The 17,188-nt window shown below is 44.1% G+C and overlaps 1 long non-coding RNA gene across 2 annotated transcripts; it reads right to left on the bottom strand.

Annotated features, from left to right (window-relative positions):
* Positions 1 to 14,372: 14,372 nt before the first annotated feature.
* Positions 14,373 to 16,435, bottom strand: LOC143963559 (uncharacterized). 2 transcript variants are annotated; one of them, XR_013270998.1, is made up of 4 exons: positions 15,532 to 16,435; positions 15,283 to 15,429; positions 14,606 to 14,857; positions 14,373 to 14,453 (listed from the first exon to the last, which is right to left on the bottom strand). It is a non-coding gene; the product is annotated as an uncharacterized LOC143963559 (long non-coding RNA). The 2 variants fall into 2 exon arrangements; XR_013270997.1 differs by having other exon boundaries at positions 14,376 to 14,857; positions 15,532 to 16,431.
* Between the last annotated feature and the right edge of the window lie 753 nt (positions 16,436 to 17,188).

The raw sequence follows: 17,188 nt of genomic DNA, 5'->3' as shown, positions 1-17,188 counted from the left end.
GCGAGGTGAGGGGACAGTCTCTTCTTCAGATAATATAATAATGTTGTGGGTCTGCTACACACACACCTTCTTTTTGTAACTAATGTATGTAGTGCATTACAGACCAAAATCGTGCTCATTTTCAGCACCATGGCAGGAAAATGGCATGATTGTCCAAATTTACACATCACTGTGGGTGCTTTTTACTAAAGGTACATCCACTATGCACTACAAGTGCACTGCAAAAGTACACCTGAAACTGCACTTGGAGTGCAAAGTGGAGTTGCCTTTAGTAAATCACACTCCTTCTCAGCACAAACTAAAATTTTACTACAAATACATTTTATGCGAAATGAAAAAGGAACCCCATTATCTCCCCGATCAAGATCTGGGCACTTTCACTGGTAAAACGGGAATCTTCTTCCACATCACCTACAAAACAAAGCAAAAAAACACACCATGTAATAAAAATATGGTGATATACATTGATGAGCTTACCGGAAGCTGTGTTCTCCGACACTCACCTGTTGTGGTGACAATTTGCCCAACCTCCACGATTTCTCCTTCCTCCTCCTCCTCCTGCTCCTGCTCCTCTGTCTGTGCTTTTTGAATTTGGCCTTCTTTGGGAGGGGTGTGGTCCTTGGTGAGAATGTAAAACAAATAATTAGCACAGAAATAGGAATCTGAAACATTGCTTGGAAGTGTTGTGCAATTGTGTTTTTGGGCCGAATTCCAAGGTGAGAACATTATTGGGTACACTTTGTTAAGCTGGAATACTTACCTGCAGAACGATGTTTCTTATGAACTAATGAAACCATGAACTTGAAAGTGGCCATTTTAAACTGCACAACATGAAATCAAAGCACATGGAGCAGTATGCAAGCAAGAATAATCATATTAACACACGACAACTACTTACTTTTTTTAAGAACACGCTTGATCCTTAGGTACTGCTCGTGCTCCCTCAGTTTCAGGTCTGGCCTTTCTGATATTTGGGTTTGGGTAAGGTCCATACTTCCCATCATAGTCGGTCCTGTTCAATATGTCGACCATCTCCAACATCTCCAACATCTCTCCAAAAGACATATTTGAGGCCTTAAATCTTGTCTTCCTGGATCGGGACGTTTCAGGCTCCGGGCTTTCCTCACCCTACTCCTCGTTGGTGGAACAATTAATAGTTCTCACCTGTGTTCTCTCCGCCATGTGCTCTCCCCATTGCGCCGGAAGCGAAGGGGCGGGGAATAGTCTAGAAAGAACGTCAGGGGCGGGCGGAGTTTCACGCATGCGCACTGTATATAAAACGCAACACGCGTTGATCGTCCGTATGATCTGGGTAGAGAGTAAGGCGCGGACGTGACGAACGTGCAAACGAAGGTAAAAATTTTAACTTGGTGCTTCACTAGACTAGACTGCTTCTATATAGGCCGATGTTGGGACAAGATTAGGAGGGTTTTTAATGGCATTATTAGTATTTGAGGGTTTGTCTTGTGTTGTGTCTTGCAGACAATATGGATCCATTCCAAAATGAAAATTTTATGGGGCTATTCCTAGAACTCTACAAGGAGATGCCCTGCCTGTGGCAGTTCCACAACGAGTTTTATGCCGACATAACAAAGAGGAACGCAGCGCTGGAGAAACTGCTTTCTTTGGTGTGGATCATGGTCCCCGCGGCAGACATGGCCTATCTGAATAGGAAAATTGGGGCCATGAGGATTACATATTTCAGGGAGAGAAAGAAGCACCTGGAGTCCTTGAGAGCAGGAGATCCAGATGCCGTTTATTACCCCAGGATGGTTCACTTTGACAGGCTGCATTTTCTGGTAGACCAGGGGGTACCCAGGCCACCACTCAGGCCACCACTCTCCAGTCTTCCTTCAAGGCATCCTTCACCCCCCAGCTGAGGCTTCTGATGTCCAACCTGGGCCTTCCAGGCAGCAACATGTGGTGGGGCCCAGCTTGAGACAGGTATTGCATTGTTGAACATATTTCTTGTGTTACATTTAATGATGTTAACTAGATGTTATTATTGATCAGTAAGTTGGGATTTATCAAAGTGGTTTACATCTCAAGAGACAGTAGTGACCAAAAATGATTGGGACGGGAAAGAAAAATGCTAGGCTCAGAATGATAGTCTGTTCTATTTGGTAACATTCAATAAACAAAAGCCAGGAGCACAAAATGGTGTGATTGATGATCAAAAAACTAAAACTATGTCCCCTTTTCATACACAGGAAGACCTCAGTCAGGGGGAGGCTGTGGCAAGTGGCAGCCAGGAGGTCGACCAACGCCCTCCTCCTCCTGCCCCAACTACAGCAGCCCAGCCACAGCCGCGAAGGATGCCTGGAGGGAAGTGCCCAAGGAAGACGAGTGAGTGATGGCCTGGGTTCAGTCTGGTCTGCCAGAAGATGCAGCCTCTTGAAGATCCACATCCTGGGGACATAAATGGCATCTGAATTTCCTGTTCTCTAGGACTTCGGGACCAGACTTCTCTCCCTGAGATATGTACTCCTCAGGCCACCAATTTTTTATATTCTAATTTGTTCATGTCTGCCCTGGGGGCCAAAGGCTGCACCAAAGTAACAAGTTTCTCCAGCGCTGCGTTCCTCTTTTTAGTTTATTGCGACCAAAATAACGTTTTTTTTGATTGATGAAATATTTGTGTGTGTGTTTTCCTTCCAAAAGGCCAGTTTATTTGTGAGCAGGCAGGTACATTTCCCAAAAAATAAGTGAAATGAATAACAAGAGGTACCAACACTAAACAACCTCCTGTAGATTAAAAAATAAAAACAAAGTCTCAAAAAGTCAATAATGTTGTGGTAAGTTTACACACACAAAACACCCCAAAAAAAGGAGAAATGAGCAAACTGTCTTTAAAGGAGATTTTTAGGGAATCCCAAAAAAAAAAAAAAGCATCCAAAAAAGAATAAACAAAATCTAAAATTGTGTAGATGTGACGCAAACTAAAATTGTATTGCTGAAATGGTTAAAAAAAGAGTAATGAACAATCAAAAGAAGTTCGTTCTTGCAGCATTGTAAAGAACGATGAAAGATTTTTTAACATTGCAGCGTGACGAATGTGCTATATCGCTTATGAGCAGTAGTTTTACCTGAACGAGCGCTTCCGTGTCGGAATTTGAATGTGAGCATGCGTGGCACCTTGTCCGTCGGAGTAGGCTACACATGATCGGAGTATGTCCGATCGGACCAGTTTGTCGGAAAATATTTCTAGCAAGTTGGAAAACTTGGTCCGACGGATATTCCGACGGAATCAGTCCGATGCATACCACACACAGTCGGATTATCCGACAACACGGTCGTGATCTACCCCGCCGATTGCGGGCAGGTGATGAGTAGATCATGGTCCTGCTTTGCTAACTCCAGTACTGCTCCTCCCACATTGCAGAGTGGCACAGGGAAGGAACTACCTGGTATGTTGCGCTGATTACGGCCAGCCCTTCTTTCTCATCCATCCCAGGCGCTAATGTGTGACATTTCATGGGTTGAAGAGAGGAGGGCTGGCCAGGATCAGCTTGCCAGAAGGAAGAAGAGTAGTTGGTCACCGGCGGTTCCCTTTTGTGCATGTGAGGAAAGTTTCTGCTCTCCTGTGAGTACCTACTAACTGACACCATTCACAGCCCTACTAACTGACACCATTTACAGCCCTACTAACTGACACCATTCACAGCCCTACTAACTGACACCATCCACAGCCGTACTAACTGTCAGCATTCTCTGCACTACTAAGGCCCCTTTCACATTTGTGCGACTTGTCCTGCGATTTGGGACTGCAAAGTTGAATGACAAGTCATACCCCATGACTTCCAATGAGTACCATTCATATCTGTGCGACTTCAAGTCGTAAGCAACTTCAAAGTGGTCCCTAGACTTCAAGATTACACATGCATTGCTTTAAGTCGTGCCAAAGTTGCAACAAAGTCACGTCAAAATCATTTTAGCAGCGCTTTGCTGTTGTTTTAGCGGCCCTTTTTTCGGCCGCTAGCGGGTCGCTTTTAACCCCCACCAAAGAACGGGTTAAATGGGCCCGAAAAGCACCTCTGTTGAAGCGCTTTGCAGGTGCTTTGGCAGTGGTACCCATTAATTTCAATGGGAAGGAGTGGTGTAGGAGTGGATGCTGCTTGCAGGACTTTTTCTAATGTCCTGCAAGGGCATCGCTCCAGTGTGAAAGCACTCAGGCTTTCACACTGGGGCTGCAGGGGAGCCATTTTTCAGGCTCTTTACAGGCGCTATTTTTAGCCATTTAGCACCTGAAAATGCCTTCAGTGTGAAAGGGCTCTGTCAGTATCCTCTGCACTACTAAATGTCATAATCCACTGCCCTACTACCTGACACCATCCACAGCCCTACCAACTGACACCATTCACTACCTTACTAACTGTTAGCATCCTCTGTCCAACTAACTTTCACCATCCACAGCCCTACTAACTGTCACCATCCACTGTCCTACTAACTGTCACCATCCACAGCCCTACTGACACCATCCTCTGCACTACTAACACCATCCACAGCCCTACTAACTGTCACCATCCACAGCCCTACTGACACCATCCTCTGCACTACTAACACCGTACACAGCCCTACTAACTGTCACCATCCACTTCCCTGCTAGCTGTCACCATCCACTGCCCTATTAACTGTGTAGCGCTACCTCCATAGGGGCCGCTGGTAACCGACTCTCCTATCCCTACACAGCCAGGCAACACACATTTCTCCACTTGCAGCCAGACACAAGAAGTCAGTCCTGTAAATTTTCTTTGTTATTTTTATTAGGAGATAACAACTTGGATAGGGTGAAGGTATTTATGGGATTCCACCCAGCAGATGATGAGCACAGTAAAACTTGGGGACAATCTTCCTTTCTCTTTGTACAAAAATCCCAAACTGCTTCCTTCTGTACAAACTTACAGTCCTGGATATATCAATGGCAAGAGTCCATTACAGACTAATTGCCCTGGGCTCTTCTGGAAAGTAGCACAAACTTGGGGTCACTGCTTGCAGGAGTGTTTCCCCTCCCTCTGTGGATCTGGTCACAGCTCTACTACTCAGTAGGTCCTTCTAAGTAATTCAGCACAGAAGGCTGTAGAATTTAGTAGCAAAAGCTAGGAACCCTCTGGCAGTCTTTCCCCTTGTGAATCCCTGGGTGTGCTGATGTACTTACTGTCCTCTCCTTGTTTCCCCTGCTCCCAGGTGCTGGTCCCAATCACACTGTACTGTTGAAGGGATCCTTCCTGAGCCAACCTGAGCCTCCAGCCTGCGGGTCCCCTAGATCTAGAAGTCCCCTTAAGGCCACCTACAGACCCTTCAGTACTCATTTCCATCTTTCACCGACCTCCTGCGACTATGACTCATCCATAATTAAGGGCTGGCTTAACCTCCTGCCAGGCCCACTGCCTGGGGCCTGGCAGGCCAAACTCCCCCGAGTATGCAGATCAACCCTCCTAGCCTCCGCTCTCCAGTTTCCAGAATGATCTCCAACTTTCCAGAACCAGAACGAGGCACCAGAGACCTACCTGCATGAGTCATCCAGCCCTGAATTCTAGTAAACCCTGACCCAGATTTCATGACTCAGACTTAGCCCCGAGCCAGACTATGTTTGGCCTACACTAACACTAGAAGCACACCAGAGGGTGCTCCAACTCTTTCTAATTTACATCATCCTCTGCACGAATAACTGCCACGATCCACTGCCCTACTAACTGACATCATCCACTGCCCTACTTACTGACACCCTCTACTGCTCTACTGTCACCATCCACTGCCCTAATAACTGACACCATCCACTACCCTACCAACACCATCCACCGCCCTACTAACTGATCTTATCCTCTGACCTACTGATTGACACCATCCACTCCTCTACTGACTGATACTGTCCATTGCCCTTCTGACACCGCCCACTGCTCTACTGACCCCTGTACACTGTTCTATGGACCCCATTCACTGCCCTACTGACCCCAATAATCTTTCCTACAAACTGCTGACTCCTGTACACTGACCTCTATATACCGCCCTACACTGACTTATCACTGACATTTGTACACTGCCCTGCATGCAGGATTGAAACTAGTCAAGCAAGTCAAACAAGTCAGCCTGCAGTATTAGATGTTCTGCCTTTATGATAGACAACTGCATCAGACTTGTGGGGTTGACCAATTACTCTCCAAATATGAAAAAATTGTGAATGAAAGGGAGTTAACTTTTAGGCCCCTTTCTCACTGGGGCGGTGCGGGCGTCGATAGCGCCGCTTTACCATCATTTTAGCGGTGGTATTCGTCCGGTAGCGGGGCGGTTTTAACCCCCGATATCGAGCGAAAAAGGGTTAAAACGCCCACAAAGTGCTGCTGTATAGATTTCAATGGGTAGGAGCGATTTAGGAGCGGTGAATACACAGCTCCTTCACCACTCCCAAGATGCTGCTAGCAGGACTTTTTTCACTGTCCTGCTAGCGCACCGCTCCAGTGTGAAAGCCCTCCGGCTTTCACACCGGAGTGAAAGGGGCCGGTTTTTTTCAGGCGCTATACAGGCGCTATTTTTAGCGCTGTTGCACTTGAAAAATGCCCCAGTGTGAAAGGGGCCTAAAGGTGGGCAAAATTTATATTTTTAATATATATATTTTTATAATAAAACATTTGTTTTCCTCTTGTCAGCCTTACTGCTGCCGAGAGTCTGAGCCAGCTGCTCCTGCCCCCTCTCCTGCTGGCGTTCTTTCGAGAAGTGCCCAGCATGCGCAGGACGGATTTGGCGATCAGCTGGAGTGGCGTGACCAGGGTGCAAGCGCACATCGTAGGAGGAATCTCTGGATGGGAGATACCATTTCACGGCCACAATTTAATCACAGTTGTCACATTGTGCCTCACTTTTGTGGGGTGGCTTTTGCTGTGTTGAGCAGCCGGTTTTGCCTGTGTGAAAGGGCGGGTTGCAACACAGACAAAACCAGCTCTTCAACACTAGCCGCCCTCCAGCAGCAGCGAAGCACAATCTGAGAACTACGGTCTCCCCCGCTATTTGTATAGGTTTAAATTGTGCCTGTGAAATGGTATCTCCCATCGAGAGATGCCTTGTACTATGTGCGCATGCGCCCTGGTTATGTCAACCCAGCTGATTGGAAAATCAGCTGTTGTGCTGTTCCATACGGCACGTGCACAGTACATACCAGGCACTTCTCGATAGCGGGCTCTTCTCGACAGAACACTGGCATTCCAATGAGAACTGCTCAGTGAAGACTGAGGCCGCGTACACACGGGCGGACTGTTCGCCCAACTTTGTTCGTCAAACAATCCGACAAACAGTCCGCTCAAAATTTGCATGAACGGACTTGACCACACACGATGAACGAACAGTCCGCTGAAAGCGTGCGCGATGACGTGAACGGCACGTACGACGGGACGAGAAATTCGACGTCCAATACACTGCAATGCAACCTTCGCTGTGTAAATCCTTTCTGAGCATGCGCGAAACTTAGTTTGTCGAACAAGCCTACACACGAGCGGACTGTCCGCTGAAACCAAGTTTCAGCGGACTGTCTTACGGAAATTCCGAAAAACTTTGTTCGTCAGACTGTCCGCTGAAACTGTCCGCTGAAGCCCACACACGAGCGGACTGTCCGCTGAAACACTGTTCAGCGGACTAAGTTGGGCGAACAGTCCGCCCGTGTGTACGCGGCCTGAGAACTGAGCAATTAGCGGTCACGTGATCACTTGTTTATTGGTCTTAGAGACAGCGGAGATACCGTAGCTGCAGCATCGGATCGATGCTGCAGCTATATAGGTATGTATGATTTCTTTTTTTTTTATCCCTGGCTTTTCCTTTGAGGCTAGGATCCCACTGCTGCGATTAATTTTGATCTGACTTTCAGTGGGATTATGTGGTGCAACTTGGATGCTATTTTGAAGTGGTTTGCATATTCTATGAGGCCAAAATCACATTGGAATCGCACCACAGTAGCACAGGAACATTTTCCAAAATCCTGCCATGCTGTGTTGCATTATGTGAATGGTCACCATTGAAAACATTGTATGCGATTCTGTGCGACTCAAGTCACCCAAAATCACACTAGTGTGAATGGAGCCGTCTGTTTATTTTTACTGTTCAGACAGGCAACAGCAAGAGGCATGCAGAGAAAATCGACAGATCGTATATCGTATGAAATTTTTCGCATCGCACGTACGGGCCTTTATGCAAAAGCCCCCTTCCATATAAACACACAACCTTTCCAGGAATTTGCTGCTCGCTTTCAGGGCTGAAGGGCAAATATTTACTTTGTATCCTCTGGTAAAAACAGTGATGAAACCAAAACTGGAATATTGCTCTGTAGAAATTCTATTTCAAACACCCATCTCCTCATATAATCATTTATCAGTTGTTTATTTTTACACACGTTTTGCTGGGCTCAATCATTTCAACCTTTGGTAAGCCAGCAGGCCTGGGATAGCACTTCCAATAGATTTTAATGCCCCGTACACACAATCCGAACATCGTACGACCGATCGTAGGACCATTTTCGGTTAATAATCACAAGTAGAAATTGAATAGCTAAATAAAGTCACAAAAATTCTCGTACGATAGAAAAAAAAATCGTAAGTGATGTCATGTGTTGTAATGTATTTGTATTGTATTTTCGTACGACAACTATACTGACTAAACGAAAATTGTACAACATGGAACCGTACGAGGAAAATTTCCGTGCATGTCCGATCGAATAATATCGGATGAACGGTCATGATCGGCTGTCAAAAGTAGTGTACACACAAAAACATCTTCATTAAAAAATGATGCATCCAAAAGCATAGTATGTCAAAATTATATACATAATGCTTTATGTTTAAATGGTAAAGCCACTTCCGTGGGGGAAAAAAATGGCAACTAAAAAGAAATTAACATACAAGTGCTACACATACAACGCTCCCCAGAAACATAATTTCTTGCTTGTGTGATTGGCTCACTGAATTTCCCAGAAGTCTGCACTAAAATACAAATCAGATTTTTTTGCATCCCCTGCAACAAAAAACAAAGTTTATAAAAATCCTTGCAATGTACATAGATTACTCAGAGGGGAGCGCTATTTCTCAACAAAAGTGGAGGGAGGGACTCTTTAACTTTGCAAAGATAAACAAATGAAATACTCACGGCAGTTTCTTTTTAAATTTAAAAGTGCAATGATCAGAGTCTGATCAACTATAATTGCCCGTACACACGATCCGAATATCGCACGAAAATGGTCGTCCAAGGAAGGATCGTGCGATTTTCAGATCGTGTGTACACTACTGCCCATCTAGAGACACTGCAACACATGCAATAGACTATGCCTACACTGTGTTGCAAGGTGTTAAATAAAACAAACTAAGGTCCATTTTTTTGGGCTGTGGATGTGCATTTACAGTAGGACCCATGAAATGCAAAGTGCAGGAGCACCACAACTGCACATGTGCAGTTAACAGTGTGGATAAGCAGCTGATCCACCATATATTTTTGAATGGCGATATTTGACAACTTAGAAAGCACACCTCCCAACTTTTTGAGATGGAAATGAGGGACACCTATCAGCAACAGTATGCAGGCATTGGTCACACCCCTTGTCACGCCCCCTTAAAGGAGAATTGTACAAAAAAACAAGATTGGTTAAACCCACAAGTGCTTTTTTTTACCATCCCTTCATATTGGCTTTTGGAATTTACAAATGCAGCAATTTAAGAATCAGATGAAAGGTTTAGCACTGGGAAACACTAAGCCCTTGTACACACGGTCGGACATTCCGACAACAAAATCCGTCGGATTTTGTCAGAAACTTGTGTCGCATACACACGGTCAGACAAAGTTGTTGAAAAATCCGATCATTCGTAACGTGATGATGTTTTTTAGTTACGACAGGACTACATTCAGGCTAGTAGCCAATAGCTTTGGTCTAGGAATTTGATCTGAGCATGCATGGCATTTTGTACGATCGGAATTATATCCAACTCTCAAACTTTGTTGGTCGGACATTCCGACCGAAAATGTCTGATGAAGCCCACACATGGTCGGATTATCCGACAACATGGTCCGATTGGACATTTTCTGTCGGAATGTCTGACCGTGTGTACAAGGGCTAAGATAGATTAAAAAAAAAGTGAATTTTTTATAGATCTATATAGATCAGACCAAAATGAGGGACAAATGAGGAGGGATGAGGAAAAGAGGGACTATGCTCTAAATCAGGGACAGTTGGGAGGTATGTGAAAAGGTATTTATAATTTTAAAATAACTTCATATTTCGTATTAGCATCACTCTGGTGGTTTCTTGTGTTACTGTGTGTCTGGTGTTCAGCTTTAAACCCTGTGATCATGCCATCAGCTTGCAGGATTTAGAGGAAACTGGCAGTCCAACAAATTCTAAGAAACTGGCAGGCCCATAAAGTAGAAAAAAACTGGCAGGTGGTTTAACTCTTCAGCACCTACTAAAGGTTGATCATCTGTTTTAGATAAATTTACTTTTTTTAAATTAAAAGCACCTTTCAACTCACATTATTGTTCATGAATAACATCTTCATGACACAGGAAACCCTTACAATACCATTACAGTCATTTATAAGCAAAGACAATTAAATACATCCTTTAAACTTCCCCTATACAATAATATTTCTGTTTCAGCTTTATTTGATTTTTTTTTCTTGCCTCAGTAAGCACCCCCTTTTTTAAATCTCATTTTCTCTTGGCTTTGACTGTGGAACATCCAGCCAGGCATGAGGGGGTTACTGGCTAGTCCCCCCCCCCCCTTTAATTCCGGCTTTATCCCTTCTCTATTCTACCGCAGAGCGTGAAGCTGATTCTTTTGCTAGAAACTGATGCAAGGATGATGAAACCTTGCATGATGCAAGAGTTCTCATACATTTCGAGTACCAGCTCTCTATACATTGCTGCTTCCACTAGAGAGAGATGGAGGCCGCGAGTATTGAATTACATTCCTTCAATGCTATGCCGTTTTACTACTATATTTCCTGGAGCAGGAAAATACTGCTATCATAAAAAAATGTAAAAAATATACAGGAAAAATGTGCCTATTATGAGAGAAGCTTTAATATATAGTGATGGGGTGTATGCATACAAATCTGCAAAAATAATTCTGCCCACTTTAATAGAAATAAATTTATGTAGCCAAGTCCCAGGTCTCTCCAGGCCTAATGGTGACCTCCAGAGTTAGGGACAGCTAACATCTTTCCGTGTAGATTGGGTTACGAGGCATGGCGGGTGCAATGTAATGTAGATAACTGGGTGCCAGACACTTCTTGAATGCAAAGAGATTTATTTTCTCTTAAACAGAACTGTAGGAGAGAGGGTTAGGGCCAGAAAACCCTTTAGTAGTTGCGATGTTAATTAGCAGACTCCGAGACTTCTATAGGTAGACAGCCATGCAAGGACGCCACATCTGCATGTGTAGACACGCTGTCTCCTATAGCAACAGTCTTGAACAGTTTCTAACACAAGTTGTAATGAACTCTTTCACTTTCTCCACAATCTGCTTTTTAGATCTTCACTCAACTGAGCTCCTAGTCTATCACCTAGACCTGCTGATCCACTGCCACTGGATCTCCTGAGCTCTTCCAGTCTTCTCACTAAGTATCTTCCTCAAGCGTCACCCCCGTGTCCCTTCTGGGTCCTGAGCTTGGTATTCTCAGATACTCCTCAAGCGTCACTCCACTGGCCTGCTTGGTCTCTGGCTTGGCACACAAGACTGCTCTGCAACTGGTGAGAACACTGCTCTAGTACTTGCTTCAGCTACTCACAGTGGTCCCTGGCAATAAGGTGGATGGTCCCTTAGTGGCGACAGCGTCCCCTCTACCTCCAACCATGACAGGTTCTGCGGCTAGCAGAACCGTCACTGTAGATTGGACTGCAAGCCGCAGTCCCAACCCTGCGCTGCTCTCTTGCTTCTGGATAGGCCCTCAGACAGCCTAGCAGCCAGATGTCCCGGGATAGGCTTCAGGCTCTGGCCTAGTAGCCCGGGGTAATACAACACACATCCACCCAGACCGCCATCCAGGTGGCACCGAACCCCAATCACCTGACTCCACCCAGATAAATAGGTTCTCCCAGTGGGCCATCTCTTCCTAATCTGCCCTTGCAATGCCCTTGTCTTACCTAATGTCACCAGATACCCGGCCATCTAGTGACAGAAGAGAAAAGTGCAGCAATTTCAGAATTAGGGTGGAATCAATTGATCTCCTATCAATTGGCCAAGGCAACTATACTTGGCAGGTAAATTTACTAGAAACCCTACCTAAAAATCAGGGTGCTACATATATTTTTTCCACATCGTATATTTTCAGCAGTCAGTTTGAGTTATGAATATAGATTGATTGTTGTTTGGTATTTATTTTATGTGAAACCATTTTTACTTGAGCTGTGTGAATTTCCAAAATTGTATCTTTTTCTAACAGGTGTCTACATGACAGACAATGCAGTCAGCATCCTTGCAGATATTTCGGGCCTATTCGCACCTTTATTGTGTGATACGGCACATTTTCATGCTTTGATATGCATTGTGTTAAGGCATCTCATTGGCTTTGAATGGGCAGTTAATGAGTCACATGGCACAAAATGATGTGCCTGCCCTATTTTTGACAGCGTAGCACACCACGACACATGCAGCATTTACATACGGGCATTGTAATGTGCTATAGCACAGGTCTGTTTTTTAATAAATATATATATATATATATATATATATATATATATATATATATATATAGGTGTATTGGGTTGGCATTACAAATTTATGGAATATCCAAAAGGTTTGCAGTGTGTGCATTGCACATGGACCCCAAGAGGGATGGGGCCACTGTGGATTCACTCAGTGTACACTTTGGAGAAAAGGGATTCAAATCAGTTTGCGGCCATAACCATGTCTGTCATTCGTAACTGCACGTGAAGGGATTGGGTACAAGGCCAACAATGCGCTGATCGCACACAATGAACTAAAGCAGTGCACCTCGACTCACAGAACATCTCAGCTTGCAGCAGTCTGAGAAATACGGGGTGGGCACAGGCCATTCATAGCGGGCATAGCTGGGGGCCCAACTTGGGGGGCAGTTTGTCTATTCCTTTGTGTCTGCCTTTCCTGCATCTGCATGCAGACGTTCTCTTCCCCCCTCCCTGAAGTGTGCACGCTATACACACAGGAGGTGGAGCAGGAGCTGGAGGGAGGGATCCCTACATCTTCTTTTCCGGTTTAATTTATAACACAAGGCACTGCTTCACTGGCTGGGCTGCCAAGTTCTACCCACTGCTGCTTGTTTCTTCCTAGCAGATCGTTAAATGTTTACTGCGGATTCTGTGACTTGTCTGCTTTTGCATGGAGTTTCTACTTCAGCATCTCCATATTGCTGGGGGATCCCAGCATGGTCAGGACAGCACCAGTCTTAGCTGATACTTCATGCTGGATATTTTAAGATAACAAGACCCCTATAGTTTGTACATTACACACTTCTGGACCTTGCAATCTGTACATTACATATTCCTGACTCCTGCACTCTGTACGTTACATACCATTGATCCCTGCACTCTATACATTATGTACTTCTGACCTCTGCACTCTGTATACTACATACTCCTGATACCGGCTTCCTGTACGATGTATACATTACACACTTCTGGATCTTGCATTCTATAAATTATATATTGCTGACTCTTACACTCTGTACTTTATATACTTTTGACCCCTGCACTCTATACATTATGTACTCCTGACACCTGCACTCTTTACATTACATACTCTTGACACCCACACTCTGTATATTACACACTTCTGACCCTTACACTGTGTACATGACCTACTCCTGACCCCTGGCCTCTGTATATTACACACGCCTGACACTGGATCTCTGTACACTACATTCTTTTACCCCTGCACCCTGTACATTACATAATTCTGACCCCTGTACTCTTTACATTACATACTTCTGACACCAGATCTCTGTACACTACACACTATGACCCCTGCATTCTGCACATTACATCATTTTGACCTCTGTACTCTGTACATTACATACTTCTGACACCATATCTCTGTACACTACATACTATGAAAAAATGGACGGTAACACCCCTATGCAGGGTCAGAGGGCGCTGATCACCCCTGGTATGTTGAAAACAAAAAACGAAAGTATCCCCAAAGTGGGGTTTTTTAACAGCGTAAATTACCTGTGGAGGCTAGTTTATGTATATATGGAAATAAATACTGACATGTGGCAAAAAACTAATAATACAAATGTTTATTAGTAAAAAAGAGGATTGAACAGGTGACACAGTAGTCAGGGACTGAGCTCCACTATGTGAATAAAAATATATGATATTACATGGATAGACAGAATACAATTATAATGCCTAGACCATAATGCCACTGTAAATACAGTAAAAAATAGATAATGTGGACCCTTTACGCGTTTCGACCCTCTCGGGGGTCTTCTTCAGAAGGTTTTTATCTATTGTAAAAGAAGGAAGACAAACATAAATACATATCCATATATGGTGCACTGTACTTTACTAGAAATAATCTGCTGTGGGCAGAATATACACCAAACATTGCATGGTTACATAATTAACAGTCAGTTGGTATACATTGCATGATAGCTACCTATATCATTCACGTAGGAGATCCTCTTTGAAAGACAGAAATAAGCTCCGCCATTTCTCCCATATCCTTCACAGATGCGCCAAACCTGCATAGTTGAAGTTGGTCGCTATGCTCTACCGAAAAGGGAGAGCAAGGGAACGGAGTTCAAGGGATAAATAACTTACAGGGGATCACATCGCTATTGCTACCTCCAATATAAAATAGTGGAGGAGGGTATAGGTATGGGTAGACAGAAGTCGGGAGGGGGACAACCTACAATAAAAACAAAAGAAAATATAAGGATGTATATATATATGAAAAATCCCTATTCAGGGGCTGTCCCCCCTGTATAGGGGGACAGAAAATATACCTACATATAGTATGTCGGGTATATAGATACAGAGGTAAGCCACACTACTTGAGTGTAGCATACCATACACGATTAGAGTTTAAGCAGATGATAATAAAAGCTAAAGATCATTGTAAGTGCCCAGTAATGAGTCAGCAACGACAGACAACGCCAGATGACAAAGAAGAAAATAAGTGAAATAAAGACACAGCATGTGCAAAATCTAATACCCCAGCGTGACTGGTGGTGAAAGTAAGATGGTGAAAAGTAAAATAAGAATACACCATGTTCTGGTGTCCAAGGTGCCCCAGCGTAACAAAAGTAAGTGTGGAAAAGGTGGTATATATACCTGTGGTTAATATCAAGTAAGTGCACGTTATGTAGCAGAGCCAAAAAGGGGCAATATAATGGAGATAGTAGTTGATTAGAAATAGTGGGCTTTACAATCAAACCCCTCAGATACTTATACTGTCATGGGACAGAAAAGACCTTTCATCTGCAAATAAACAAGAGATAGTATTAAACTCCTGCAAGCAGAGCTATATATAAGCGGTGAGGAGAGTAGTAAAGCATTCAGTAGAGTAATCCAGTGACTTACCCTGCACCTAAAGTCAGTGCTAATGCTATCCTGTAGTAAGCAGAGTGAATTGCCAGTGTGAGGAGGTGGGATATAAATCATGTGTCATTCAATTAGCTGAATCAAATTAGGAACTCCACCTGTCTAGCCATAGCCTCATTTGGTCGCCATATTGGTTGATTAGAAATAATGAACTTTCCAATCAAACCCCTCAGATGCTTATACTGTCATGGGACAGAAAAGACCTTTTATCTGCAAATAAACAAGAGATAGTATTAAGCTCCTGCAAGCAGAGCTATATATAGGCAGTAAGGAGAGTAGTAGAGCATTCAGTAAAATAATCCAGTGACTTGCCCTGCACCTAAAGTCAGTGTTGGTGCTATCCTGTAGTAAGCAGAGTGAATTGCCAGTGTGAAGAGGTGGGATATAAATATCCCATATGTCGTTCAATTAGCTGAATCGAATTAGAAACTCCACCTGTCTAACCATATCCTCATTTGGTCGCCATATAGGCCGACCGGATGTGGTCCCCTCGGCGTTCCGGAAGTGACCTTCCCAACATGGCGGGAAGGTACGCAGTAGCGTCGCACCGGCGTGACGTCGGCACGTCGCGTCGCACGCGTACAAAACGCATGCGCAGTGAGGTGCCGCGTCCGGTACTGTTCCGGAATGCCGCCGACCAGATGCATTGTCCCGGGGGGACGGGTGGCGCCTACCCGCACAAGCCCCGGGACGAACGGGGAGAGGCATGCGTGCACCAATGCCGCTCCCCTCTTCTGGTCGGGAAGTCATACCCAAGCAGTCCGCCCTATGTGCAGCGAAACGAACAAGTATGCTCAAATGGCACCATCTGATGGAGAAAGAGGGGAAATGCACACGAGCTTAACCGTCATAAAGTGTATAGAAAAATATGTGAAAGGACATATTAATATATTTAATAGCAACATGTCAGGAGTAAAAATAAATATAAAAATAGCACAAAAACATTTCATAATGAATATATCATTCACAGGTAAACTGGGTATACATAAGAAAATCATCTACTGGTGAATGTACAGAATATGGCAAGCTGGTTATCGGATGGTGAGGCCATATATACATACTACGTTACTGTATCACATATATGCACATATACTCCCATCAGGTGCAAAGAGGAGCAAATAAGGATAATCAATATAATCATCCTATTAGAAAATTAGTGGAGCACCTATAAAAATGTGAACATTTGCACGTGTGTGGTAAGTTAACTTTATAGGTGCCTTGAGGGGCTATATCTGAGGCCCAAACCAAAATTGTTCCAATTATCGCCTTGGAAGCTATTCGTGTTGACAACAAAAGACAATCGACAATAGCCGAAAAATGCCAAATTCAAATAGTACTAAACCAAGTAGAGCTCATGGCCCAGACCTCTGTATGTTACCGAATGGGGAAGGGTGTTTAACCACCCGGGTTTTAGAAGACTAGAAAAAATGGACGGTAACACCCCTATGCAGGGTCAGAGGGCGCTGATCACCCCTGGTATGTTGAAAACAAAAAACGAAAGTATCCCCAAAGTGGGGTTTTTTAACAGCGTAAATTACCTGTGGAGGCTAGTTTATGTATATATGGAAATAAATACTGACATGTGGCAAAAAACTAATAATACAAATGTTTATTAGTAAAAAAGAGGATTGAACAG

The sequence above is a fragment of the Lithobates pipiens genome, unplaced genomic scaffold, assembly GCF_037356315.1.
Source record: "Lithobates pipiens isolate NorthernLeopardFrog02 unplaced genomic scaffold, aLitPip1_a1.2 Scaffold_8, whole genome shotgun sequence".
NCBI classification, from domain to species: domain Eukaryota; kingdom Metazoa; phylum Chordata; class Amphibia; order Anura; family Ranidae; genus Lithobates; species Lithobates pipiens.
This window is presented reverse-complemented; position numbering and strand designations above follow the sequence as displayed.